At 41.2% G+C, this 15,577-nt stretch overlaps 1 long non-coding RNA gene across 1 annotated transcript in view; it reads right to left on the minus strand.

Annotated features, from left to right (window-relative positions):
• Positions 1 to 14,655, minus strand: part of LOC131136597 (uncharacterized) — a 36,162-nt gene extending 21,507 nt beyond the window's left edge. Inside the window, exon 1 of the long non-coding RNA XR_013630176.1 lies at positions 14,564 to 14,655. This is a non-coding gene — a long non-coding RNA (uncharacterized LOC131136597). The remainder of the gene's footprint in view (positions 1 to 14,563) is intronic.
• Between the last annotated feature and the right edge of the window lie 922 nt (positions 14,656 to 15,577).

Consider the following 15,577-nt stretch of genomic DNA (forward strand, 5'->3'; position numbering starts at 1 on the left):
TCATATTCCCCCTTCTACCGTGGAAGCAAGCCTCTCTTATCATCCCACCCGGCATGTTGTTAACTCCTTCAGCTGATAAATGCGATGCACAGCTTCCAGTCTTCCTAATTCAGCCATGCTTCAAAAGCTGCGCCGCGTGAATAAATTAGAATTGGTATCACAAAGCGGCACAGAGGAAGAGACAGTGAAGAGCACAGCTTTGTGAAATAGACTTCGATCACTCGGTATCCCATCTTGGTTTCGCTCTGTTTTGTATTTCAAAAAAAAAAAAAAAAGGAGTTCCGCTTTGCTAAGATGTCTATTATTCTCCTCGTTTGGTCTTTTAAATTACTGTTGTAACAGCAGACTTTCATATAAGCCTCTTGATGATACAAAGCAGATCCAGCTTTATGTTCAGCATACATCCCGGAGATCAAAATATGGCAACATCTAAGAATGCGGAAAAGAATCATCACATTTCAGAGAAGGAGACAAATTAAAAGGGCTTGTTTGCCGTGCGCCTAGAGGGCGCTCACTTTGGAACATTCGCCCTCTTCCTGTTCAGAGCACATAAGCCACGCCCCCCACTCAATACACACAGTTATGTCATTTAGCAAAGTTTAGCTACTAGCATGAGCCATCACTGACTGTATAGACCATAGTAACATCAGAATGAATATAACCTGTTGACTGGTTCTCTTACTGGTCACTGGATGTCAGTAATGTTACTGTTAAGTTCGGTGGCACACAAGCACCAGATTTGATTGCCAGAAAAACAGGCTTTTATTGCAGGTTTTAGTTATCTCACAACAGGCACAGTAATTCCTTCGAAAAACACGGTCTACTGTTGTGGCTAAAACTCAACTCTGAACGCCTCACATCACTTCCTGTCCAGCCACCAATCAGCTCCCCTAGGGAACACACAAGAGCACAACTCTTATTTATGTCTTTAATTACTTAACATAATAGTGATCTAGGTTGCATGGTGAATGAGTGGTTAGCACGCAGGCTATGAGAACTGGGTTCGATTCCCTGCTTGGACATCTGTGTGAAGTTTGCATGTTTTCCCTGTGCGTGGGATTTCTCCGGGTACTCCGGTTTCCTCCCACATTCCAAAAACATGCTAGGTTAATTGGTGACTCCAAATTGTCCATAGGTATGAATGTGAGTGTGAATGGTTGTTTGTCTATATGTGCCCTGTGATTGGCTGGCCACCAGTCCAGGGTGTACCCCACCTCTCGCCCCAAGACAGCTGGGATAGGCTCCAACAGACCAGACTGGTTGCCAGCCGGAGTACCCGGAGAAAACATGCAAACTCCATACAGACATGACGTCTCTTAGCTGTGTGGCCTGCGCGCTAACCACTCGTTTGTCATGCAGCCCTAAAAAAAAAAAAAAAATAAATAAAATTACAGACTCTCCAGAGACTTGAGGTTGCGCACCAACAAATGAGAACATTGGAACTTGGTAATGTCATCAAAACGTATCTTTATGCATTACCACATAAAAATACAGTATAGTTGTCTATTTGTGGGACAATAATGGTGCGTTCAGGGACCATCAAACAAAGTGAGATGGGTCGGCGCTCGCAACAAACCTCACATACATCCAACTATGGGATTTGTAACTGTATATAATTTTTCAATAATGACCCATATTTCCAAAATTGATATGCATTTACATACAACTCTATGCAGTTATTTACAAATGTTTAATTTTCTACTGCTTTTCCTCACGAGGGTCGCGGGGGATGCTGGAGCCTATCCCAGCTGTCTTCGGGCGAGAGGCGGGGTACACCCTGGACTGGTAGCCAGCCAATCACAGGGCACATATAGACAAACAACCATTCACACTCACATTCATACCTATAGACAATTTTGGAGTCGCTAATTAACCTAGCATGTTTTTGGAATGTGGGAGGAAACCGGAGTACCCGGAGAAAACCCACGCATGCACGGGGAGAACATGCAAACTTCACACAGAGATGGCCGAGGGGGGAAATTGAACCCTGGTCTCCTCGCTGTGAGGTCTGTGTGCTAACCACTCATCCGCCGTGCAGCCCACGTACATTCATTCATTCATAACCTAGCATGTTTTTGGAATGTGGGAGGAAACCAGAGTACCCGGAGAAAACCCACGTATGCACGGGGGGGAATTGAACCCTGGTCTCCTAGCTGTGAGGTCTGTGCGCCAACCACTCGACCGCCGTGCCGCCCGCCCACCTACATGTATATATATTTTAATCATTGCACCTGAAGGCTCCCGGTGCTTGGAGACCCCTGTTTGAAATGAAAGAATTAAAAGTCATCTTTAATGTTGCATTCAAGGATCGACATCCATAGCCTTGCTATCGGTCCACATGGCACGCTATTAAAGGAAGGTGATTTTCTCCAATTAAAACACTGCCACCAAACATTAAGACTCCCTCGTCTCATCTTCATCCCCCTTGCCATCACTTCAAGGCCAGAGATTATTTTCTCCTATTAACTCTTAACTCACAAACTATTAGAGGCTTGTACATTAAAAAGGTAGCACTCGGAGATGTGAGGGAGGAAAGGTTCTTTATGCCCTGTCATTTGTTTAAACGGCCAAAGTCATCTGTCACTGATAATTAGACCTCTGAGAGTCGTATAAAAACCTGCAAAGGGAATGATGCAGCAGATCGCCAGAATCCCTCAAAGTATTTGAGGCTTCAGAGGCGCGTGAGCAAGAGAGTAAGAAAGATATACGTACATAACGACCAGTCAAACAGACAAAACATCATGAGAAAGTCATTATCCACGCCCAATCTTCATTTTGCTCTCGATGACCTTCTTGCCATCTTCCACACAGATGAATATCCCACTACTAAAAAAAAAAAAATACACTGAGGAGAGAAAACTGTTGGTTCAAAGACATTACTCATGTCTGGCACCAGCATTTGTCTGCTGTTTCGCTGCATTTTTCAAAAAGACAAATCTTTAATTATGTATTTAACGCACCACTAAGAGATAATCATGATTTGTACGCTCCCTATTCAAATTATACTTTAAATCGACAGCAATAAACATGCATTTGTTTGGAAACACGACTAAATGTAGCTTCCCTGTAAAGCACTGAATGATAGATACTATCTGTGAAATATGCATCAATAGGCATCAATTATTTTTAATTGGTTACAATACATTCCTTCATTCATTCACTACCGCTTTTTCCTCACGAGGGTCGCGGGGGTGCTGGAGCCTATCCCAGCTGTCTTTGGGCGAGAGGTGGGGTACACCCTGGACTGGTGGCCAGCCAATCACAGGGCACATATAGACAAACAACCATTCACACTCACATTCATATCTATGTCGCCAATTAACCTAGCATGTTTTTGGAATGTGGGAGGAAACCGGAGTACCCGGAGAAAACCCATGCATGCACGGAGAGAACATGCAAACTCCACACAGAGATGGCCGAGGGTGGAATTGAACCCTGGTCTCCTAGCTGTGAGGTCTGCGCGCTAACCACTAGACCACCGTGCCGCCTGGTTACAATACACTCTTTGCTAATTTTCGGCAGTTTCAGGCTTTTTCCACAACGGGCGACACAAGGATGTGATGCAAGACTGCTGCTACATTTCTGGACAGTTCCTATTTGTCTTGGAAAAGGGCATCAGAAACGGACAAACCAATGATTTATCCACATTCATTTTCTCTGCCGGATGTCCTTTCTCCTTTCACCTGAAGATGACTTGCATACAATTGCTGTCAATGGTAACGTATTGATGGTTTTGTCTGAATATGTTTCATAGATAAACCTTTTTGTTTGCGGTAACAACTGACACCAATCAATGGTATTAATGCCATAATCATTTTCAGACCTTTATGGTTTATTTTCTCAAGACATTGAATCGATCCCAACTGGACTCTTCAGGTTGTCTGAGGACGAAAGACGTTTCCCCTCTCACCCCTAAGCGACTACTGTAGGTGGAAAAAAACACTAGTAGTCTGACTAGGTAGGACAGCCATAGTGTCAGATGACAGACAAGCTAAACAGTCAAACAGCTTTTTCTCTTTTCTGACCAACAAATGTTGTTACAATGTGGTATTCTCTTGTTAAACGAGGCCAACATGTCAGGTAATGAGGTGTGCGCATTTGGAAGTGAACCCTGAAAGATGTTTTGGATGGAGCTTGGACTTCCTTATAGTATGGGCTGCAAATTGCCTGCACTCAGTAAACGCAGACCTACATTCGGTGGAAGAGGCGCAGCATCTGGAAGCTCTAGAAAGCTTTCTGTGCAGGTTATTATGTGTAGCTGCTCTATAGGAGTCCGCAACTCAATACAAAGTCCCGAACATGACTATAATAGGTCCCGTTTAAAAAGACATTATAGTATAGTACATTTACCCAGACTAGGATTCAAACCACAGTCCCCTGTGCCATGTCATTGCCCACTACACCAATTAACCACCTACTTTTCATAACTGCAAGGTAGTACATGAAAGTTCCTTACTGACTGAAGATCAGCATTGATAGCTCCAGCTTGTATGTAAACAATGCCACATCACCGTTTGTCTCATCTACTATATTAAATATATTAACTTTATTAAATAAATATTTCCAATATATAAAAATAAAAATATTAAAAATATATTCCACCTTATGGAAGAAGAAAAGATTATTTTGTAAAGATGTCAGGGTACTGCAGGATGATATCAAGGCATTATTGGAAAATAATGCTGTTCATACTTTTGAAAGGGATCTGAAATCTGATTGGATGAAAAAAGAAATCTAACATAAACATACACTACTGGAAGCGGTGCAGCCAATAAACATGCTATGACATGACAATAGATTGTTGGGATTACATTTAAATTGGTCAGTAGTTAGGCCAGCAGAGAAAATCTTGCTGGCCCAGACTGCACCCCACATAATTTAAAAATAGATCATAATAATACAATAATCAATCTCTGCATGATACGCGTTGATAACATTTCCAAAAGACGATGTAAAAAGAAACCCCAATACTAACGAAGGGTGAGTAATTGCGGTTGTATCACACAACATTAGTTTTATCTTAGGGTGCTAAATGGGCTAGCGAGTATAATTAAAATGTAACGAGGCCAATGAGACGAAGACCTATGCCCTGATGATATCACTGTGTGGCCAGCAGTTTGCCAACTTCATCACAACAGCAAAAAAAATTCACGTACAAGTTGGTGGAAGCGCAATGGGAGATAATGGAAATGAAATTTTCATCTTGTGTCCCCTCCCCTCCCCCGTCCCCTTCACACCACTGCGACTGCCCCCTGGCACATTGATTCGGAGATGAAGGAGAACTTCAGCCTCAGTGGGAGACTAAACGCGATGACACAGGAATCTAGTGGCTGATTCTTTGGACAGACGCATGCTGGGTGATTTATGTGTGCGTCCTTATGCAGGACCCTGGGAGCGAATATTGACCGTTTATTTCTCCAGGCTCAGTACAAAAGATGCAAACACGCCCCATCCTTTCTCCTCCTCTGCAAAATCTAATTGAAAACAGAAAAGACTTGAAAGTGAGTATTGCGGACTGGTCATCATCAACAGCCCCCCCGCCTCCAGCAGGCTGTGCTGCCCATCACCGATCAATTATACCACCATGTTGCATGTGAAATGACGGAACACTGCTCACATTATGTCAAGTCGGCCGGGGTCTGATTTCCTCTCGCTTTAATTTGCCCTTTAAAAAGGGAAATTACCAGGGCAGGTTTCTCTCTGGGCAATTTGTGTTTGTTCTGGCTGATTGAGCTTGTGTATCTTTCGCCGCCAACGCCAAACAATTATTATATACAGAGGTTTCAGCCCACGAGCTTAGATTACTGATTGCAAAAGTAATAGAATAACATAACAATGGAGGATTAACAAAAGCGGTTCTTTGTGTTTATTATTGTTTAACGTCCTCTGCTACGTCGGTGATGGCACGCTGTGTTCCCAGTTGTGATCTTCACTGCTGCTAAGGAGCATTCGGAAGAACATCTGGCATAGAAATCATGCGAGAATGAGAAAAGGTTATGTTCTTACAATTAGTCGGATCAAGCAAGATTTCGGCCAGGGTAGAACTTCAGCATTAGACATTATCGTGCCTGGACGAGTAAAAGTGACTATAGGGGTGTTATTTCACGTCTAGAGGGCTCTAATGCTATAACGATGCTAAAAACTATGTTTAGAAAGTAATTAACAGGTTTTCTGTAATCTGAAAATTTTTGGCTTGTATCATTAGAAATGTGCAACATTGTCTTATGTTTTTTTACTTATTTAACAACATAACAAAACTATATAACAATAATATTAACGTCCACTTCACGACCTGGATTTGCACTCTAGGCATCAGGAAAACGTTTCATTCATTCATTTTCTACCGCTTATAGGCGGGGTACACTCTGGACTGGTCGCCAGCCAATCACAGGGCACATATAGTCAAACAACCATTCACACTCACATTCATACCTATGGACAATTTGGAGTCGCCAATTAACCTAGCATGTTTTTGGAATGTGGGAGGAAACCGGAGTACCCGGAGAAAACCCACGCATGCACGGGGAGAACATGCAAACTCCACAAAAAAAATATAAAGTAGCAGCTTCTAGTCCAGTATTTACACTGCACCTTTTTGGTGAATTTGTGTGAAACAAAACTTATTTTTCCCTTTTCTGTGCGCAATTTTAGAATAGGCTAGCAAACAATGCACAACTTACCTATGTCGACTATAAAGCCCTCAAAATATGTTATGTTGTTATGCCCCAACCTTCAACTATACCCATACAAGGCATTATGTACAACCTAGTGTTACGTTCCAAAGGGGTCTAGGGCAAGATGGGACGTCACAAAAGTGTAAAAAGTAAACACTGGACAAGGTAAAGATAGCACACTGGTAGGTCAAAGAAAAAGTATTTAATTCCAGGAAAAAAACAAAACAAAACAAAACAGTCCTCCAAACCAGGATGTAAAACAACTAGTGAAGCAAAAGTAGTTAATACAAAAGGCAAACACAAACAGACTCACACACACACACACACACTAGGCAATTAACACAGAACTCCAAAATGGTTGAACAAATAGCCCAGCAATCACAGCACTTCTCATTTGGTCACACACACAGCAATGTTTGGTAGAGAAGGAAAGGGAAACACTGCTTACCATCACTTATATTAGATGTGTAAACATTCCATCAAAAAATACTTGTTTTCCATTTTTGCTTTTTTGGTTTGTGTATGAATTTAACCCTAAATTAAAAAAAAGCCAGTAAATTATGTCCTGGATTCCATCCATCCATTTTTTATGCCGCTTATCATCACTCGTGTCTTTCTGGGCATATTTCAGACATAGTGAGACATGATGATTAATTAATCTGAAAACTGTGATTTATCTGATTAAAAAAAAATGTAATTTGACAACCCTAAAAATGTATATAAGAAATACAATACTGTCATAAAAAATGTTGCACCTCATTCCGAAAGTGCCAATCCTAATGAATATATAATGGGATTCCCAGGGGTGGAATATTCCTTTCCCCAATCCGATTGAGGTATCTTGTACCCGCTCAAACGGAAAGTTGTCAGACTGTGTTCTTTCTTCTTCTGTTGTTTATTGGCGGTTGGCAAGCAGCTTTTGTGTGCATTAGCGCCATCTGTGGAACAGAATCTAAACCCTTCTATACTTTATTCTTAAGCCCAGTTTTTCTTAAAAAAAGAAAATATATATCTATATAAAATATGTCCCGGTTTTAATTATAAAATATTAGCAAGATTGAATTTGAGCTTTTCCTGTTTAAATTTATAAATAAAAATAAATGTTCTGAATAAATATACGTACTTGTAAAGGTACATCCAAGTCATGTTTTTGTGGGTTCATTATTAACCAAGGGAGCCTATTAGACTGCACTCAGGAACACAGACAAACTTATGCCGCATCCTTGATGTGTCATGAGTGGGCTATCTAAAATGTATCCTTGGAAACGACTTGATTTATTTGGATTTTCAAAGCTTCTGAGAACTTTTGGCCACAAGTCAATAATCATTTATACATAAGACAAACATGTTGTTCATTTCCTTTTGAAGTGTCTATGAACTCGCCAATACAATAAATATAGATAAGCAGAGCAAACAGTGTTCCAAGACATCGTCAGGCATTATTGCACTCTTCTCAACTTGTCGCAGAGCCTTCATTAATAAACGCTACATCTGCTACAACACATTTTATAACATTTAAAAGCTCCTTGAGATCATTTATCACATGCTTGTTCTTTTTTTGAGGCGTCATAGATCCTAAAAAGGGACTTTTAAAAAGCAATTGATGGCTTTGCTTTATAGGAGTACAGTGCTTCCTCATTTGACGCTGTTAAATGGTTCAAAATTAGACTCAAAATATAAATTTATTGATAAATATAACACCATAAACTATTTCTAGTTTTCTCACTTCGTTCTTCCTGCCATGTTACATAAACATGATCGCTGCAGAGCTCTTAATTAAATGCACTTCTGCCACCTAGTGGCCGTTTTTATGGCTTAAAATTGCTCTCAAGTGAAATCCATTAGTGGGGAGTTGCATCATCTCTTTTTGCCTCATGCATAAAAAAAATGCACAAAACATGTATAAACGGCTTTGGTACTGCAAGAGTTAAGAATATCTACCAACAACTTCCATGTGTCAGAAGACATATGTTGACTTGACGTATCAATGATAATGAATCATGATAGTTTTTCCAATAAAACTTTCGTATAAACAGCAGATTGCCTGCCCCCCCCCCCCCCCCCCGGTGGCTCCCTGGGAGTCAAAGAGAGCAAAATAAGATAAGCATAATGACTCTCCCACTCTTCAAAGTAGACTCATTTAAACATTAAATCGGACCACATCATTAATTAAAAAAATATGCATGGGGGGACAGTATTCACGAGCGAGTTTTATAAATGACAGGAAGTGCTACAAACAGAAACTAAGAGAGAGAGAGAGGGAGAGAAGGAAAAACATAAACATGATAAATACTAATTAGTTTGTCTTATTGAAGTACACTTTTAAAAGGCTGACATGTAGAGGAGTGTAGCGCCATATTTACAGTTATAAATAATCCAGCACTAAGGGGCCGGGCATTTATTTGGGTCCTGCGGCCACCAACTTGATGGTTTTGCAGAAAAGCTGGATATGTTCAAATGTTGACTTATTATCAGACACTGGAAGCCCGATTAGACACTCGATTTTGGTTATGTTTTCATAAGTAGTCACTTAGGATGTAGGGTTTAGGGTTACGACAAAGTCTTTCACGGTCAAACGTCTTTTGATGGGTTTTTAAAAAAAAAATTCTGCATCTGCATCCGTGCTGGTGTTGCCACCGATCTCATTCGAGGAAAGATAAACACTCTCCAGTACTTTGCATTCAGACCCAACTTTCCTTTATCTATAGTACTGGAATACCGAAACATCTGATGTGGCGAATGGCATCTTTTGGAAACGTCAACAAGCTTACGTCATCGGTTCCAAAGACTTCAACACAACAAGCAACTCATTCATTCATTTTCTACCACTCGTCCTCACGAGGGTCGCGGGGGTACTGGAGCCTATGCCAGCTGTCCTTAGGGCGAGAGGCGGGGTACACACTGGTCTGGTGGCCAGCCAATCACAGGGCACATATAGACAAACAACCATTCACACTCACATTCATACCTATGGACAATTTGGAGTCGCCAATTAACCTAGCATGTTTTTGGAATGTGGGAGGAAACCGGAGTACCTGGAGTACCACGGGGAGAACATGCAAACTCCACACAGAGATGGCCGAGGGTGGAATTGAACTCTGCTGTCTTGTGGTTAGCGCGGAGACCAGGGTTCAATTCCACAAACATGCTAGGTTAATTGGCCACTCCATATTGTCCATAGGTATGAATGAGAGTGTGAATGGTTGTTTGTCTACGTATATGTGCCCTGTGATTGGCTGGCCACCAGTCCAGGGTGTACCCCGCCTCTCGCCCGAAGACAGCTGGGATAGGCTCCGGCACCCCCGCGACCCTTGTGAGGATAAGCGGTAGAAAATGAATGAATGAAATTCAACTCGAGTCTCCTAGCTGTGTGGCCTGCATGCTAACCACTAGACCACCTTGCAACAAGCAACTGTAATATAAAAATATATAAACAGAAATTCATCCAAAACTACACCACATCAATGCAGAAAGCATTATACAGAAATCAATTTGAAATTCCAAGTGAGAGGACCCCCCCCCCCCCCCCCAAATGTCACGTCCTCCTCCGCTCTCAGTGACGAAAAGTGCAGAAAACAGTATTTCAACTTTTGAGAACACATCTAATGCAGAAAATATGCCCTGCAATGTTATTTCCCCCTGCAAAACAGATTTGCTTTTCTTGGTAATGCTGACAGTCTTGTGCGATATGTTGAGCGACTCTCATCACAATCATTAATATGAGCTTAGATCTCATCTACGTCTGTTGTGTTTTCCCGCCAGCCATCATGCCGTCAGCCCCCATGCAGCTCATGTGATTGAACTCTCCTCTGCACTTGTGGGGTGCGAAGTGGAGTGGCGATCCAGCGGGGGCCAAACATGCAGCGTTTTGCCTAATATAAACATACCAAATACTCCCCATGGAGATGAATATAAATCTGCTGGGATGATCAGATTTCCCCCTCGGGTGTGGTGTGGAAAACACAAGGAATGGATTTGTCAAGGACATTTAATACGCTGCATGTCATCATTTATGAAATCTCACCTAATAAAATTATTCCATCAAGTCAGTGAGATAAAATATAAATTCATGGAGGAAGCATATAATGAAATACTGGATGTATAGTAATCCGTTCCAGAGTCAAACTGTCACCATCTTAAACCTTTTAGTGGCTATTACAATGTTTACATTGCGACATGACAAAGTTAGTTACTTTAAGTAGGGATGTTCCCGACCAGGGTTTTATGCTGCTGATACCGATCCTGATAATCCACGAGTGAAATCGATACCAATACTGATGGATAACAGAACTGTGGAGTGCAGCCCCGCACACAACTAAAGTGCCTCCTGCACTAAAAGTGCATTGTGTCTGCAATTAAGTACAGCAAAATAGTACCATATTTTTGAAAACCATGATACAGTAAAGAGTACTGCTTTCCACCTGACAAGTCAACAAGGTTATTGTGTTATAATACTAACATCTGCACTGACTGCATTAAAACACAGAGGTTGACCTTGTGGTTGTACTCAGAGGACAGCGTCCCTCTGGCATACGTGCTTATTGGTCAACCTTGATTGTATCATTTCATTCGGCTAAGTGGAAGTCAATCTGAGTGCTTACTGTACTTTGGACCTTCCAGCTTGCAGAGTAATGGGGAGTTATGTGTGCGTACCCCCTCCTTACAACATAAATCACCCTTGCAACACTTTTGCTTTTTCTTAATTATTCCCATTAGCTGCTGAGGCATGTATCACTGTCTATGGAATCGATTGGCAGATTGACCAGGATGTGAGAAGTGACTTTGGCGGGGGTTATCAGTGCAAGAGGCTGATATAAATGGGATAATATTCATCCCATCTCTCTCTGCCAACAGGGACCAGGACCGTTAATGGTTTGTTGGAATTCTTCAAATCAAAAGGGAGTTTGTGTCCTCAACTGTAATCAATAAGCTTGTTGACATATTAGAGTGCTTTTGCTCCATGTGTCAATAAGAAAAGGAAATCCAGACAAACCAGATACGTACACGTGACGCAAACTCAGAAAAGATCGTCACATCAGAGGTGAAGGATACTTGCTCAATAATCCTTCCTCATGCCAGGAATAATGGATTGCAAGCTTTAAATTTTAGCTGTTCAAAAGTGACTGCAAGACATATTTGGTTGATTGGCTGCAACCCACCCAAATAGGATCAAATCACCTTTTTCTCCTATGAAATTGAATGGACGGTTGTAATCATGTGGTATCGACCAATATGAAAACCTCAGAAACACCTTAAGGAATCAAACGACTGTGTCGAGAAGATGTGTGGTCATCCCTCGCTATATCGCTGCCACACTCTTTTGCGGTTTTTAAAATTTTTTAAAAACGGTTTTAAAATTAATTAATAAAAGATCACCGTTTATGGTTGACTGTGGCCTGTTATTTAGTGTGGAAGTGGTACGTTATTGCCTGCTTATTTTGTCCTTCTTCCTCACCCACTTTCAAATCCATAAATCCAAAATTAATGAATAAATTGGAGGCCAACCAGTGGTGGCCGTCTCTTGTGTCACTTCAGAGATGGCACGAGCGATGAGCAATGTGTGGTTAAAAAAAACAAAAAACAAAAAAAAAACCCATGGCAGTACTGTCGGAGTGCATGTCTATGTAGGACAGATGCATGCCAGACTGGCATGAATATATCAACACAAGTCATAGAAAGGATGGATGATAGAGTATTTTTTTTCAAGCCACGTTATGTATGAGATACAACAAGAAACTTTCTCCATGCTAACTGAGTTATTGTGAGTCTTATTGCTCATCATGTCTACTATATTGGGTAATATGAGTATAAAAGGTGACTATAGGGTTGTTATTTTATGTTTACAGGGCTCTAATCATGTTAAAAACTGTTTATAGATGGTCCTAAACAGGTTCAACTACTGATATTGAATCCTACTTCACAGAAGTTCACCTTGCTGAAGTTAAAAGAGAAGGAATTAGCATTGTGATAGAAAAACAAACATTAGGCTGGATGATTCTTTCACACTTTAGGATTTTGTGCATTCAAAACTGCACAAAAAAAGGTATGTCACCGTCACCCTCGCCGCGATACAATACGTTTCTATGTAAAGACAGACCTCTCCTGAAGAGTATTTGCATCTTTTAAAGCGCCAAGGTGACTTTTGCGACGCGCTGCTGTGCTGAATGCGTCCTACCGTACGATAAGATAAGACAGCAGCATAGAGCCTTACTGCCCCAGATACAAGCTAAGAAGGTGCAAGTTTAGCACCACCATCAGAAAAAGGTACACAAGACTGTGACATCAGTCTCTTTCTGCATTTGAACCTGTTTACTCAGAGAACTGTATCCAAAAACAGCCGTAGAATGAATTATTCTGAGTTTACATTTTTATACAAAAATGATAAATGATTTCCAGTGGGCCTCACAGTCAAGATACCCACACATCTCTGTGTGGAGTTTGCATGTTCTCCATGTGCTTGTGTAGGTTTTACTAGACACTGATTTCCTCCCAGACCCCCAAAATATGCATGTTAAAACTCATTGGAGGCTCGAAGTTGTCCATAAGTGAGAATGTAAGTATGAGTGGCACCACTGACTGGTAGCAGTGATGGTAAAAATTAAAAAAAAATGCAATGATAAGATAGGTTAATATCAGAAGTGTAAGTTGGGCTCAGAAGTGGTGTGCTTAATGAAAAACAGTGAATGTACTACAGTGAATGATCCCCATAACATACAATATATACAAATTTGCACAATTCAAAATTATTGCCAGCTGTCCCATAGTCCACATAAATAAAACAAAGTTCAAGGGAGTCTAACAGTTCAGGTGGACTTTTGTATGCAGAAGGCATCGAACGTGTGGGCGGTTGCTCCTACTGCAACCACCAGATCCCTCCTTTCCACCTTAGCGTGGCTTGTGGCCTAGCAGCACTTCAACAGGACTTCCAACTTGAGCCGGACTTGGGTAACTCGGGATGTGCATGAGACTGGCCACCTGGCATACATTAACAGGACCTTTGTTGTTTTTCTGTTCATGCATGTTAGTTTTCCGCTACATTGCATCATCATTAAAACAAGTTTTACCTGCATTTGGGTCCTCATCTCTGCATCCTGGGGTCTCCTTTAAACTTGAATAGCCAAAAACATACCACTTCCACACAGATGGGGAGGATAACTATTAACAGTTATTTAACCTTTAACATGAACATTAATCAAACGTGATAATTTTTTCTGGGTACATGATACCATACAGCATCCATATCAAACTTGTGCGGGCCGCACTAACATTAAACTTTCATATATTTCATAACTTTCATATAGTTTGAGGCGGGGGCCTCAAACTAGTGTCCTGCGGGCCACATTTGGCCCACAGGCCGCGTGTTTGAGACCCCTGCTATAGAGTACTCTTGTTTTGTTAAATTATTATATAAAGAAATATTTATGCTGTCATATAAATGCGGTTTGATTACAAAATGGTGATTGATTGCTCGGAATGACAATGATCAACAATGGAAAGAGCACACACCTGAACTAAATAGACTGGGTGACAATTAGAAGCAGGTGTGGGAGATATGAAAAGCAGGAAAAAAACAAACAAGGCAAGACAGGAAGTGGATACCAAAATAAGAGCATAAAAGGAAAACTAAATGAACTGTCACGAGGGCTAACTCCCGCATCGTGACACTTCATAACAATAATATTAAACACTTTTGGCATTTAGCCGGCATTCAAAGTCATTACTGCAGCTAAATACAAATTACACACATGACTTGTTGCTCGGCATAGCAATGGTTAATACTCATCGACGTAAGCATGACTGAACTGGTACACACAATATGAATGGACGCGAGCAGCCGACGCCAGCGCCGACTGGCTCGGCCACGCCATAAATTTACACAAAACACTTACCAGTTCCCCGTCTCAGCAGTATTTCCAACCAAGTCCTCCATAACCGTGGCAATTCAGGCTCTGTCGGACATAACAGGTGCCGGGTGGCCGCTCGCGAACCCGGAAGTAGCGAGCTAACTCTTTTACTCTTTTACTCTTACTTTTTATACCGCTGAGGTCACGTGGGAACGACGCCAGGTCTCCCATTGGTGACCGGTTTTATATTGACAATAATTACAATAAACATACTATGGAGAATGTACATATGAAATGTAAAAGGATACAATATATAAATATAAAGTGTATTATGAAGAAATACCCCTGGGTTACAATACAACATAAGCGAACCAATGAAATATCAATTACATACACAAATAAATTTAGCCAAGAATGTTTTTTTTCCCGAATCTGAACAAAATGTATTATTTTGATTTCACGCTGGTAATTCTCTTATAAATAACATTCTCAAATATATTATTTTGTTTGTTTGGTTTTTGCAGGAGGGCTGCACAGTGATGGAGTGGTTAGCATATTAGCCACACAGTAAGGAAGACCTGGGTTCGAATCTCTGCTTGGGTATCTCTGTGTGGAGTTTGAGCATGGGATTTCTCCGGGTATTCCGGTTTCCTCCCACATTCCAAAAACATGCTAGGTTAATTGGCGACTCCAAATTGTCCATAGGTATGAATGTGAGTGTGAATGGTTGTTTGTCTATATGTGCCCTGTGATTGGCTGGCCACCAGTCTAGGGTGTAGAAGACTGCCGGGATAGGCTCAATCACCCCCGCGACCCTTGTAGAAAATGAATGTATGAATGAATATTTATTTTAAGGCTACAAAAGCCCTCACCCCGTTTTGTTGTACTGTAGCATTTTTGTGTCCTTGTTAAAACACATTGCTGCAGTACTTATGCTAGCACAAGAGACTCAGAAGGGCTGGACGGCATGAAGGAGATTGACAATGGTCTACAGCCAATCAGGAAGCAGAAGACTTCCCACAATGCCATTCTCCTTAAAGGGTCAATAACGTAATAAAA

This window comes from Doryrhamphus excisus, linkage group LG17 (assembly GCF_037039965.1).
Source record: "Doryrhamphus excisus strain RoL-2023G ecotype Guam linkage group LG17, RoL_Dexc_Guam_v1.1, whole genome shotgun sequence".
NCBI classification, from domain to species: domain Eukaryota; kingdom Metazoa; phylum Chordata; class Actinopteri; order Syngnathiformes; family Syngnathidae; genus Doryrhamphus; species Doryrhamphus excisus.